Raw genomic sequence first — 14,250 nt, 5'->3', positions numbered from 1 at the left:
TTCTTCTTTTTCTTCTTCTTCTTCTCCTTCTTCTTCTTCTTCCTCTTCTTCCTCTTCTTCTTTCTCTTCTTCTTCCTTTTCTTCCTCCTCTTCTTGCTCCTCTTCTTCCTCTTCTTCTTCCTCTACTTCTTCTTCTTCTTCTCCTTCTTCTTCTTCTCCTTCTTCTTCTTCTTCTTCTTCTTCTTCTTCTTCTTCTTCTTCTTCTTCTTCTTCTTCTTCTTCTCCTTTTTCTTCTCCTTCTCCTCCTTCTCTTTTTCCTTCCAGTGGGGTGTGTTCTTCACATGGAGAACAACTAGTGAAAAGACACTGAGATGAGAAATGGAATAGTATGAATGAAGAATATTAAGAATGTGAGATTCCCTGGTCTCTAGAATGTTTGAAAGGGAATTATGTGGAATTCAATTGGAAAGGTAGGTTGGTACCAGATTGCACAGGTCTTTAAATGTCAGAAGAGGTTATTTTTGCTCCTGGAAACATTAAAAAGCCATTGGGGATTATTGATTGGGGAAGTGACATGGGCAAAGCTGTGTTTGAGAAAAATCATTTTGACAGCTGTGTTTAAGGATGAATTGGAGAAGGGTGGGACCTGAGACCAACTAAGAGGCCATTGCATAAGTGAGAGTAAAACAGATTGAGTGCCTATACCCTAGTGGTAGCTATGTGAGTGGAGAGAGGAGATATGAAAGCTATTGTGAAAAAACATAGGACAAGACTGAGCAAAAATTGAGACAACCAGGGTAAAGGACAGTGAATATCCAAGTGGGGCCCTTTGATAAAATCCAACTTCACACTTCACAAGTTTGTATTTGGTCAAAGGCCCCACCTGAGGTCCTAAAAGGCCACATGCGACCTTTAGATCACAGGTTCCCCACCACTGGGTTAGAAAATACTGCAAAAATGAATGAAAGGACAGGAAGCACAGTCTATGAGTATAGCCAGATTTTATAGTTTGGTCTAGAAGGGGAGGAGAAAATGGTAGCCTGAGAAGGTTATGTGTTCTTGTGAAAGTTTGGGGGAGTGCATGTGTGTGTGTGTGTGTGTGTGATTTGGATGTTTTGCTTGTTTTTAATCTTAGAGTGGGCAGTGATGGGCCTGGGTAAAGGGAGGAGGAAAGGAATGAGCAGAGAAGGACAGAGTGGGCATTAGAGAAAGAGGAGATTCCTGAGGGGCTAACCCACTGTGCAAGACAGTAAGAGAGGGAATCAAAGACACATGTAGAGTGCATTTAGAAAAAAGGGTTTCTTCCAAGACTGGATAAAGTATTAAAGAGCTGCAGAATCAGCTTCTGGGTTTTGAATTATCAAAGAGAGATGAGGGATCTTGTACTCCTTGACATGGAGTACACACAGCCTAACGTGCTAGTAAACTGCCTTCATATGAATTTTTATCATGGTTTCTTGTCTCAAAAAGTCTCCAGTGTAGAGTGAGGAAAATTTGATAAACTGAATCACTCCCTTTCACTAACATCGTCTGAGGAATGATGTGTCTAATGGCCCCAGGAAGGGAGTCATGCAAGGGAGTGAGAGCATAGGCCAAGTTGGAAGCTGCCTCTATAAATGTGTCTGAAAGCACTTTGGAAAGTTATAAAGTCATGGAGCCCAAGACCATTAATTACCATTCAGAAAAGCAGTGGAGCATAAAGAAAGCATTTATTGTGAGAGGTAATGCCCCAGGCAGTGTTTCCCACTCTTCTGGGTGGCCACCATATTTCCGAGGGGCTTCCGTGGTCCTAGACGATGCCGGGAGGGAGAGAGCCATAGGGTTTTGGGAAACAGGGCAGGGACTCAAAATTAGAAACCGAATGAGGTATTTGTAAGAAAAGGGAGCTGTGTCTGGCACTTATATGGGGTGCAAAAAACTAGTAATTTAAGAGGGGAAACAGAAGATTGTGTGAAACATGCTGACTGGGAAGGGGGAGAAAAGGCAATATTGAATGGAGGTGCATGAAATCTGATCATATGCCAAAGAAGTCCTGGGTGGGCAGAAATTCTGGGAAGTCCATGTTAAAGAGGGGGTGGGGAGAGGGAAATAATTGGAAAAAATTATTCCCATGTCTCTAGATCCTGCTTCCCAACCAGGTCTCTTTGTTGGAACTCTGGGTTTTTAAATGATAGCTACTTAGATTTCAGACTTGTAAAACATTCCAAATTCATTCCCTGCTTTGGTCCTAATAAAGAAGCTAATGGTGGGATTACTATACCATATTACAAAGGTAAAACTTGAAAATGTAAAGCAAATTGCTAGAGGTAGTCTGAGAAAGACAGGACCCAAATCTGACTCTCTTTAGACCAACAGTATCCATTGGGCATCCCCTGGGTCATCCAGATCACTTGTCCATTTGGGCTGATTCAGCCAAGATGACTTTTCCATGTGCAGTCTTGAGGCCTTGAAATGATCTGTCTATTGGAGAACAACACAAACAATGATAAATCCAGTGGTGCACAGATCACTTTCCCCTTGAAACACCCTGAAAGACTGAAAGGACCAATATCATTGTGCCAAGTAGGGGGAAAAAAGCTAATAAGATTTGAAACTGGAGTTGGTTTGTTTTCTATTGTCTTTTCCTATTCTAACAAATAGCAGTATCTCTTTGTAAATCTACTGACTGACCAATCAATCAGCCAGCATTTATTAATCACCCTCTGTATTTCAGTCACTGTGCTGGGTACTGAGCATTTCATGTCAACAAAAAATCAGTCCTTGCCTTCAGAAGCTTTTAAGGGGCATCAATATATACATATGTGTATTTGTGTGTGTGTGTGTGTGTCTGTAGGTATGTGTGTGTGTCTGTATGCTAGCATGTTTGGTATAGATGCACTAGGTTCAGTCAAGAAAGGCTTTCTGTAGAATGTTGACCCTGAGTTCCATTTTAAAGGCTAGGGATTCTAACAGCCAAGAATGAGGGGAGCATGTTCTTGGGAGGGGGGACAGCCAGTGCAAAGGAAAAGAGATGGAATGACAGTTTTCAGGAGCAGGGAGAAAGCCAGGATCACTAACGTGTAGACAAAATGTGTGATGGGTAGTAGTAATGAAGTCAGCTGGGAAGGAAGGGAAGGAGACCAAGTTATAAATTGTTTTCATTGCCAAACAGAGGCATTTCTGTTTGTTTTTCCTTCTGATATAAGTGGTAAGAGAGAAACACTGAAGTTTATTGAGTAGAGGAGTGACCTTCCTTAAAAAAACACAAAAAACAACAAAAGCCAGCCACAACAACCAAAATGCTGAGGTGGAGAGTGGATTCTACTGGGGAGACATTTGAAATGGGGAGACTGATGAAGAGGCTTCCATGGTAGTCCAGCTAGAAGACAGTCAACTGAAACTTGTTTTTACCTTTTCCAGTCTAGCATCCACTCTATATTTCTACTGAAACTGATTGGATGTTCATGGTTCAGGGTCAAGAGATCTTCCATGGAGTACCTCAGGGATCTGTGCTTGGCCCTGAGTTATTGAACATTTTCATCAATGACTTGGATAAAGACGTAATTAGCATGATCATCATCTCTGGGGGAAAAAATACATCTGGGATGTAAAGTTAATGACATTTGGACAAAGTCAGGAACCAAAAAGATCTTGACAAGTGAGAACATTGTGCTGAATCTAATAAGATCAGATTCAATAAGAATAAATGTAAGAATTCTAACGTTGTTGTTCAGTTGTGTCTGACTCTCCATGACTTCAGTTGGGGTTTTCTTGGGAAAGATGTTGGAGTGGTTTGCCATTTCCTTCTCCAGCCTCTGTTATAGATGAGGAAAGTAAGGTGAACAGGGTGGAGTGACTTGTCCAGGGTCACATGGCTAAGGAGGCCTAATTTGATTCAGCATGATTAGTCTTCCTCACACCAGGACCAAGATTCTATCCACTTAGTCACCTAATTGTCCCCAAATTCTACAACCTGAATATGGAAAGATAAATTTCACAAGGACATGATTGGGAAACATGCATAGACAGCAGTTAGCTGAAAAAGATCTAGTAAGGTTAGTGAGCCACAAATGCAATGTGAGTCAGTCTTTAATAGGAAAAACAAACTAATAAACCCTCATGCGATCTTAGCCTGTATTTGGAGGGCAGAGCTCCCCAGAACAGGGAGGTGATTGGTAGGCCTACCATAGTCTGCCTCATTTAAAGAAGCTTGTTCATTTCTGGGCAGCCTTATTTCAGGACATTAGTTAGTTGGGGAATGTTTAATGCAGACCATCAAAATCCTCGAAAGGGAAAAAATAGTCAGGAGGAAACAGTGATCAGCTTTGACCAAAACTTCAGGAAGGCAAGAACAGATGGGACCTGGGAAACAGACACTGGATTTGGCAAATGGTAACTTTGGAGAGGACAGGTTCAGTTGAATGATGAGGTTAGAAGCCAGACTGCAGAAGGTTTAGAAGCAAGCAAAAGGAGAGGAGAGGGAGATGACACCTGTAGATGGCTTGTGTCCATAGTTAAAATGAGAAGAAATGAGAGACACCTTAGCCTGGTCACAAAGCTAGTATTGACATAGGCACTAAAGCTCACATCTTCTGATGAGAACATCTTTCTACCAGCTTGAAAATGGACATAGTGGGACTCTGGTGAAATAAGAGCATGTACGGTTAAAGCCATTCTGGGAAACCATTGGGAATTACACATAAAAAGTTACTAAATAATTTCTGCCTTGCTAAATAATTACTGCTAAGCCTGTGGAAAGAGATCCAAGAAAAATGAAAAGTTCTTATATGTTCATATATATATATATAATGTGTGTATGTGTATATATATTCATATACACACATATATACACATATATGTATATATATTTTGTGTGTATATACATACACACATATACACATATACATACACTTCTACAGATACATATATGTAGCAGCAGCTCTTTTTGTGGCAATAGAAATCAAACAAACAGCAAAACCTAGGCCTAAAGAGCAGCCTCTCATCGGAGGAAGGGTTGAATGAGTGATAGTCTACGCATGTGCTGGATGCTATGATGCTGTAAGAAATGAAGAAACAGATGATTGCAAAAGAGATCTGGAGAACTGTGTGTGAAGTGAGGCAGATTTAAGTAACAGGACTGAGAACTTTGTACTCCAACGTAAATAAAATTTCTAATAAAGCATCTATTAGTATTATTATAAAAATTAATTATATTATATAATTATATATTATGATTATAAAATTATAAAAATTAACAGGTTTGAGGAACTTTATAAGTGAATGAAAAAGTGAGATGAGCAGAAACAGAACAGTCTATACAACAGCAAGAATATAGAAACAAACAACTTAGCCAACTGTTGAGAACGGTGATCAAGACAATGAGCGCTCGTGGAAGGTAATGGACCTGACAGAGAAGGGATGAATAGAGGTTAGAGAAATAAGTAAATATATGTATATACATATACATACATGGAGAAACAATTACACATATGTACATACGCATACATATATACATGCATATATACAGATGTGTGGGCATATGTGTATTTATATAGGGTATATATGTATATATATAGTATGGGCGTATATGTACGTATATGTGTGTGAATGTATATTCTGTGTACACATATATATACACAGGCATATACATGTATGCATGTGTGTATGTATACATATATGTACATATATTTTTATGCAATAACTTAAGCAAAGTGTTTTGTTTGACTATGCATGCTTGTCATAGACAATCTGGATTCTTTTTCACAATGAGGTGAGACGTAGGAGGGAGAAAAAATCAATTTTTGTTCATTATTTTTTTAAATCGAGAGGTGGTACATATGAAACATTACATGAACTTTGAGGTAATGCCATTGTATTATTAGTTTTACTGTTTGTTACATGAGATTTTTCATGAAGTAGAGGTGCTCTGCAAAGTAAAAATAAAACATAAAAAATCTTTAAAATAAAAATAAAATTGAAGGCTAGAGTAACTGATTTGAGGTAACTTCCAGTGATAAAAATACAGAAATGTGAACTTTTTTCAAGACTTGCTCAACATCTCCGATAATGATGCTGGCTGAATTGGAAGGAAGTTGGGAGGAAGTTGGGAGGAAGGTCTGGATGCATTAGCAGATGGAATCTCTACAGAATGCTGTGAAATTTTATGTCTATTCCTGCAGAAATAAAATGTTGTTTGGAACATCAGAGTTGTTCCAAAGGCAAGGTATGTTTGTGTACTTTTGTTAAATACAACTCTTTTATTTTTATTTTTACTCTGAACTTTTTGTTACTTTTACATACACTGGAATTCTCCTATGCTAGAACTGTATAGGGAACTCAAGAAGATCCTGGCAGGATGGTCTCATAGGCTTTTTAATATATCAGCAAAATAGTCATGGAAATAATAAATATTGTTCTGTGCTGTGTTCAAAATCAATAAAAGAATGAAAAAACAAGTCAGGTTTTAAATTGAATTGTGCCCTGACTCTCAGGAATGACAAAGCTGTGATTGAAATTGATGGTTCCCATTCAATTTATACGGAGATGTCTACACCACCAAACTAGGAGCCTGATATACTGGGAAGTGACCAGAGTAGAAAGCAGCGAGTTCAGACTCTGTTCTACCATGTACTCTTAGTGTGCTTTGGTTGTTCAGACATTTCAGTCACGTCTGAGCCTTCATGATCCCATTAGGGGTTTTCTTGGCAAAGATATTGGAGCAGTTTACCATTTCCTTCTCCAGGTCATTTTACAGATGAGGAAACTGAGGCAAATGAGGTGAAATGACTTGCCCAGGGTCACACAGCTGGTAACTGTTTGAGGCCAGATTTGAACTCAAAAATGAGTCTTGCTGACTGTCCATTGTCCCACCTGGCTGCCCCATTTGTGTGCCCACGTTCAGTCTCCTCAGCTGTAAAACAAATGTATAAGTAAATGAATTGTTCTGTAGGGTCATTATAAGAACACTGGTTTGCAAAACACTAAATACGGATACGTATAATTATCTACAACTGACATTTATACAAGTATATGTGTGTGTGTATATATATACATATATTATACATATATCCCTAATTTACACGTGCAAAAATACACACACTGCACATATGCACACACACACACACACACACACACACACCAAATTGCACTTTCTGAAAACAACACATTTATCCATGGAAAGGAGACACACAAAGCAGAAATATCAAGTTCACACTGGCAGCTGATCACCCATAGTTTGTCTTGATGAGACAGGGAGCAAGATTTCGTTCTTTGAAATCAAACAATCATCACTTGGGGCATGCTGGGCCTTGAGGAAGTGAGCGGGGATCCATCAGTGCTGTTTCTTGAATCATCTTAATCCTTCAGTCCAAGTGGCTGGCCTGGTCGCCTCATTTAGAGAGAATACAAATTAAAGCAAGGTGGAGACATTCTGGCCTCATGTCAACCACTCCTTCACATCTAGACTAAAGAGTTAAATCATGGAAAACCAGGTGAGTGCTGCCCTTCCCTAACCGAGTCCAGGTAAAACCACTGGGCAGGCTCCTTGAGCCAGGGCTCAGGAAGCTGGAGGCCCAGATCCACATCCTGCCCGTGCCTGGAACTCTACTCCCTTGCAGAGTCTTGAGGGGAGGGGGAAGGGGGCAAATCCCTTATTCAGATGCTGCTCGGAGGAGAATCTGAGCCTCAGACTAATTTTCCTCCCTGCGCTGTGACTATTATATAATTTTACATAATTAAACTCTGGTGGCTGGAGACACAAGGAGATTTTCAGAAAAGAAAAAAAGTTCTCTGAAGCCCAAAGAGACCAAACCCATAGGCCTAGGAGAGGAAGGAAACAGCCAGGATGATCTCATTGTTGAATTTCTAGGAAAGATGAGTCACCCAGTCTGCCAAAGTACAGTGGAGCTGCAGGGAAAATGGACTTCAATAGAAGTGTGTGTCCCAACCCCGCCTCCTCCCCAGGAACACACACACACTCACACACACACACACACACACACACTCACACACTCTCTCTCTCCCCCTCCCTCCTTCTCTCTCTCTCTCTCTCTCTCTCTCTCTCTCTCTCTCTCTCTCTCTCTCTCTCTCTCTCTCTCTCTCTCTCTCTCTCTCTCTCTCTCTCCCCCCACCCAACACTTTCTCAGTGCGAGCCAGGGTCTCAAGTTTCTCTTAAAAGAAAATGAAAATCCAATAAGCACCAAGAAGCCAGAGATGATGGGGAAAGCTTTGGAAGAATGTTCAGAAAACCACTCAGAGCAGGCGTCAGCTTCTATTTTTAATGAATTCATGAAGCTTTGGAGAGGAAAGCAGATGACCACCAAGGGTGTCCAAGCTTCTGCCATTTGCCAGCACCCTTGCATTTCCAGCCAGCAGTGCAGCCTCAGAGGATCGAGGAGATCCTTGAAATACAAAAAGCCATTTCAGAGGAGTGAAGGTGGGGAAGGGGCTCCAGCCTTCAGGAGATGAAGGCGTGAATAAGCAAATCCAGAACAATTATCTCTGACGTGCGCAGAGCATTCGTTATCTGTTCCATAAAATCCTGACTTCTGCTGACTTCTCAACGGCCATGAGAGGACAGTGATACAGGTAGTGACATGCCTATTTTAAAGACAGGAAAACTGAGGAGCAGACAAATTCAGTGACTTGCTCCAGATCAGACGGCTAAAGAGTCCACAACAGACTTGGGCACATATCCTCCTGACACTGAGGCCAGCACGAGGGAGCTCCCCGAAAAGGACAAAGCTGAATCTTCTAACTACCTACCTTCAACAACACACACATAGACGTACATACATACATACGTACATACATACATATATATATACACACTCCCACCACACCCTTATATATACACACACATGCACACACCACACACCCACACCCACACACACACCCACACACACACACACACTTCTTTAAATCCTGGATCTCAAAGACTCAGGCATGGAGTTCTGATCTGTATCATTTTCCTTTCCCTTTCTCAGAGGGCAGGGGGGTAGAGTCCCCAGACCTGGAGCTCAAGCCCTGGGGATGCTGGAGTCAGGACCCCAGGACAGATACAGCCAGGCCAATAGGGAAGAATTCATAAGAAGCCAGTGTTCAAGTCGAGGACAATTTTATACTTAGAACTTGTGGGGATTTTGCCATGTAGTAAGTGAATTCCGCTGTGAACCTGACACTCCTCCCCCCCTAGGGACTGAGTTGGGCTGAGGAGCTTGAAGGGTCTGGAGGGAATTTGCCCATGTTTGCTCTTACTGTGCCTTTGAAGTAATTATTTCTGTTTAAAACTACTCTGACTGTTAGATGGCTAAGTGGAACTGCGGCTTAGGGGAGCCCGAACTCTGAGGGAATGTCATTGGTGAAGACTTGAGAGTAGACCCCCCCCAGAACTCCTTAAAGTCACTGAAGAACCCTGGAAAAGGGTGACTGGTTTGTGGGCAGTGAGGGCCTGGGTAGTCACAGTTCCATGAGTAATGTGGAGTCACCGAATACCTTCATGCAGCAGAACCACAAGATGGAAGCAGTCCTTTGCAGAGGGGCAAGACAGAATGAAGCAACCAGTGCCTGCCACGTAGCAGGCACTTTATAAAAGTGTTTTGATTGATTGATGGGGCAGGCCCACATATGGCTAGACAGGTGAGAGGAGAAGTTCTATGGTTATTGGAGCAGTCATTCTTTAAGTTTGCTTCTGGGCCAGTGATGCTATCCAGTGCCCTCCATCAGAGGTTGGGATTTCTTGATTCTGGAAGGTTTGTCTCAGGATCTTTGCTGCATCAAGCACATGGTTGGGGCCCATGCTCGTGGCGTGTGTGTGTGTCTGACTCTCCCTGCCCTGTCCCATTCCTCTCAGATGAGAGCTTCCCTTTGTCTGGGAAAGCCCCTTTTAAGCAACACAAGGCCATTGTCAGCAAGAGTTATTGGAAGTAGGAGGTCCCAGGAGCCTCTAGTGTATTCAAGGGTCTGGTTCTAATTTGCAGCAAGGTGAGTTTTCTACCACTTGGCTTTCTATAAAGTATTTTTTTAAACCTTCCATGAGAAAATGTCATTTGAGAGCTTACTTTTATTAATATAACAATCTTAGCAAAGTGTTAGACCTGGAAGAGACAAGAGGAACAGTTATCATTAGTCCTCTAGTATTCTTCAGAGCACCCTGAGATGGAAATCTAAACTGGAGATTATCTAGTTTCATCCCTTCCCACCTGCAAATGAGGTGGCTCAGGCCCAGGCAAGCTAAGTGGTCTACCCAAAGACTCACCATAAGAAAGTACTAGGGCCACAACTCAAAGTTCAGCTCTCTAACCATGGCTCCAATGCTCACTGATCTACCTCTAGCAAACTAGTCTAACCACTGGGGATGCAAATACAGTAAGAAGACAATCCCCATTCTCCAAGGGCTTATAATCTAATGGAAGTAATAACAGAGAGAGTGGTGGTCAGGGACAGGCACACTGCTTTAGAAAGTTACAGGAATAATAAGCAATTCCATAAGGAAGCCCATTGACATACTCCCTCTAGGAACCATGGCAGAGTTGACTTGATCATATTCACAGAACGAGAGGGGCTGAGGAGAGAGATGAAAGGCAGAGTGGCATTAGTGAGGTTATTGAGAAAGCTGAGGAGATGCCTGGAGAGGGGGCATTGAAGGGTAGCATGGCAGGAACTTCCCTCATATGAGGCAGTGAGCAATCAGAATAACAGAGCCTAAAACAGAAGAAGATTCTAAAATTAATTCAGAAGGAAGTCTATAGAGAAGTGTCCCAGGGAACTGGCCCAAACCCATGCTGTTGAACCATTTCTATCACGAACTTGACATGCCAATCAAATTTGCTGTTGACACAAAGCAGGAAGGGAGAGTTAGCCCCTGGGATACAAAATCAAGATACAAAAAATAAAATGATGTGTTAGAATGTTGGGCTGGATGTCAAAAGAAAATTTAAAGGGATAATGTATATTTTGACACTTAGGTTAAAAAATTAGCATTACCAAAAATCTGTTTAAGATGGTGGGTGTATGTGTAGACATTTCATATGATACGTTCTGCAGGCATTGCTGATTTAGAATTGCACAGAGATTAGGAGTAGATTTATAGATTTGGGAGTCAACTTCAGAGAGATAATTAACCCCACAGGAGATGATGAAATCACCAAGAAAGACAATGTGGATTTATAGGACAAGGTCCAAGGATTGAGTCCAATATCGAGTATTCTTAGAGAATTACATACTATTGTGACTTCCATATGGGTCCAACTGCCCTTTTCTTATTTTAACTGATGATTCTTTCTAATTAGATGCTAACCCCAGCTATTTCAACCAAAGGAGAGATTGTGGTGGTGGTTGTGGCTGTTTGACCTCATCCATTCCTAAGTCATGACTATCAGTTCTACTTCTATTCTTATTAATATTTTATTCTTAATGATTTTCAGCTACAAAGGTAATAGGATGAGTTACTCTTCTACCATCACTTTGTATGTTTAATGATACCAAAAGTGGATTATTGTACATGGAGGTAGAAGAGAGAAAGAGTGTGGTGCCATGGGAAGAGCAGAGGTCCTAGAGTCCTGATGGTCTGGGTTCAGATGCTACAACACACATATTCTAGCTGTGTGACCTTGGGCAATTCATTGACACACAACAAGTCTCTGTTTCTTCTTCCTTCCTTCCTTATGAGGCTTACTAAGCACTTCCTTTACCATTAGCCTATCAGGCAGTTAGTTCAAAAAGTATCATGCCTGTTTTTCAGATGGAAAGGGAAGTTCAGCAAAGTCGAATCATTTGTCAGAGGCGACACAGTGAGCAAAAGGCAGAGGGGAGGGGAGAGAGGTGGAACAACAGGTATTGCCAGACCTTCATAGTGACATGACCATGAAATTCCCTCCCAGCTCCATACTTAGCTATATTTATATATTATATTTATATATCTATGTTACCTGTTTCCAGCACACTCAGTTTCCCTACTGCTCAGCCTTCTCAGAACACCTTTGTATATTGCCTTCTTTCATTAGAACATATGTTTTTGGAAAAAAAGGGCTGTCTTTTTTCCTATATTTGTATCCCCAGAATATAGCTCATCATCTGGCACAAAGTAAGCACTAATTCCATACCTATCTCCCTGTCTATCATCCGTCTATCCATCTATCCATCCATCTATATTTTCTTTACCCATCCAACAATCCACTCATTCATCTGTCTATATATCTATCCATCTATCTGTATAACCATTTGTGTATCTATCTACCTGTTTACTTGTCTATCTATCTATCTATCTATCTGTCTGTCTGTCTGTCTGTCTGTCTATCCATCTATCATCTACCTATTAATTTTCACCCTTTTAAAGGAGGAATGTGGGATCGAAGGGCATGAAACTGTAAACCCTGCTTTTCTCTCCACAAATCCTAGCCTCTGTATCTCCCTCATGGCATGTTGTTCAACATAAGGTGGAGTAGGGTTTAGTACAGCAGTTTTGGATTCAGAATACTTGCAATCCCAAAACAACCCAATCCTTACACTTCCTGGCTAGACCACCATGTCTGGTCAGTTTCTCTCTCTCTCATGGCCTCAGCCTCATTTTCCTCCTCTTCCATTCTCACAAGGGCAATGATGTGAGAACTGGAAGGAGAGGAGAGAGGAGAAGGGTTCTGGAGCTATAAGCTTGGAATGAAGATGGCCAAGAAGTAGCATGGTGCTGGTTCTGGCTCCCAGCTTGTCATGTTGAATACTCACCAATTGGAAGTCAGAATCTGAGGTGAGAGAGTCAATGGTGGGTAGGAGGTCAGCGCTGGATCTTGGCCCCCACACAGCTTGAAGATGGCGAGAAAACAGGCTATTGTGACTGAATCCTAGACTTGCAGAGGGTGGGGGAAGAGAAGAGGGGAATGTCAGATACAGCAATAAAAGGAGGAAGAGGCCAGATTGGGCTCTTTTAGTGCCAGCAGAGGTGGAGGTGATATTTTGTATTGGAAGTAATAAGAACTGCTGGAATTAAAATGAGTTAGACAATGATGTAGTCAGAACCTTCCTTTAGAAAACCCACTTTAGCAGTTGAATACAGGATGAAACAGAGAGGGAGGAGACAGACAGGAAAATGATCAGGACGTATCGTCATAGTCTAGGAGAGAGGGGATAAGAGTGGGGGCTGTGTGAGGAGAGGGAAACAAATGTGATAAATGTTAGAAATAAAGAAATTATAAGATTTGGGAAAGAATTAGACATATGGCCGGGCAGCTCTGTGGCACAGTGGATAGACCACCAGGCTTGGAGTCAGGAAGACTCACCTTTCTGAGTTCAAACCCGGCCTCAGACACTTACCAGCTGTGTGACCCTGGGCAAATCACTTCACTTGTATGCCTCAGTTTCCTCATCTGTAAAATGAGCTGAAGAAGAAAATGGCAAACCACTCCAGTATCTTTGCCAAGAAAACCCCAAATAGAGTCACAAAGAGCCAGATGTAACTGAAATGACTGAACAACAAAGAGATGTGTGGAGTGAGTGAAAGTGCAAGTTGACAAATTTAGATGCCTTGAAAGGATGGCTGGGCTTGGCAGAAACAGGAAAGTGAGAACCAGACTGCCTAGTGAAATGGGGCTTCCAGGAAGTATAATTCCCTCTTTCTTTTTAAAACACCAGGTGAAGTAGAGTGAACTGAGAACTCAAAGACTTAGTCTGCCCTGATATTGGGAGAATTATGAGAAGAAGAAGCAATTTTAGGGTTTGGTAATTAGGATTGTTGACTTACAGTTAGAAGAGAATTTTGTTATTCCCTCATTTTCAGATTCTTCATGACTCTGGGGTTTTCTTGGAAAATATACTGGAAAATTTTACCATGTTCTTCTCCAGATCATTTTTCAGATGAGTAAACTGAGGCATACAGGGTCAAGTGACTTATCCAAGGTCACAGTAAGTGTGTGAGGCTGGACTTGAACTCAGATCTTCCTGACCCAGAGCCTTATGCTGCATCCATTGTAGCACCACCTAGCTGCCCAGAAGGAATTTTAATGTCCTCTAATTCAACCCATTCGTTTAACTTATTCCCAGGGAAATAAAATGGATTAAGTAGCTAGTGGACCAATACTCACATGAGTATGAATCCTGTCTCAGACTCTTACAGACTGTGTAGCCTTGAAGTCTCTCAGCCTCAGTTTCCTCATCTGTAAAATGGAGGCAATTATCCCACCTCCCTCACATAGTTTTCATGAGGATCAAAGGGGATAAAGGATATAACGCATTTCACAAACCTTCAAGTCTTATATACAGGCTATTCATTATTTTTTTTGTCGCAGTTGTTATCATTATGTAAGGTGACTTTCCAAGGTCACACAGGTTGAAGTTGGCAGA

The 14,250-nt window shown here is 41.5% G+C and overlaps 1 long non-coding RNA gene across 1 annotated transcript; it reads right to left on the bottom strand.

The window, feature by feature from the left end:
- Window positions 1-1,630: 1,630 nt before the first annotated feature.
- On the bottom strand, window positions 1,631-12,755 carry LOC140526195 (uncharacterized). The gene is made up of 2 exons (XR_011974283.1): window positions 12,640-12,755; window positions 1,631-2,400 (listed from the first exon to the last, which is right to left on the bottom strand). It is a non-coding gene; the product is annotated as an uncharacterized lncRNA (long non-coding RNA).
- Window positions 12,756-14,250: the final 1,495 nt, after the last annotated feature.

Source organism: Notamacropus eugenii, chromosome 1 (assembly GCF_028372415.1).
Source record: "Notamacropus eugenii isolate mMacEug1 chromosome 1, mMacEug1.pri_v2, whole genome shotgun sequence".
In the NCBI taxonomy this organism is placed as follows: Eukaryota; Metazoa; Chordata; class Mammalia; order Diprotodontia; family Macropodidae; genus Notamacropus; species Notamacropus eugenii.
The sequence above is the reverse complement of the archived record's forward strand: the minus strand, read 5'-3'. Positions and strand labels throughout refer to the sequence as shown.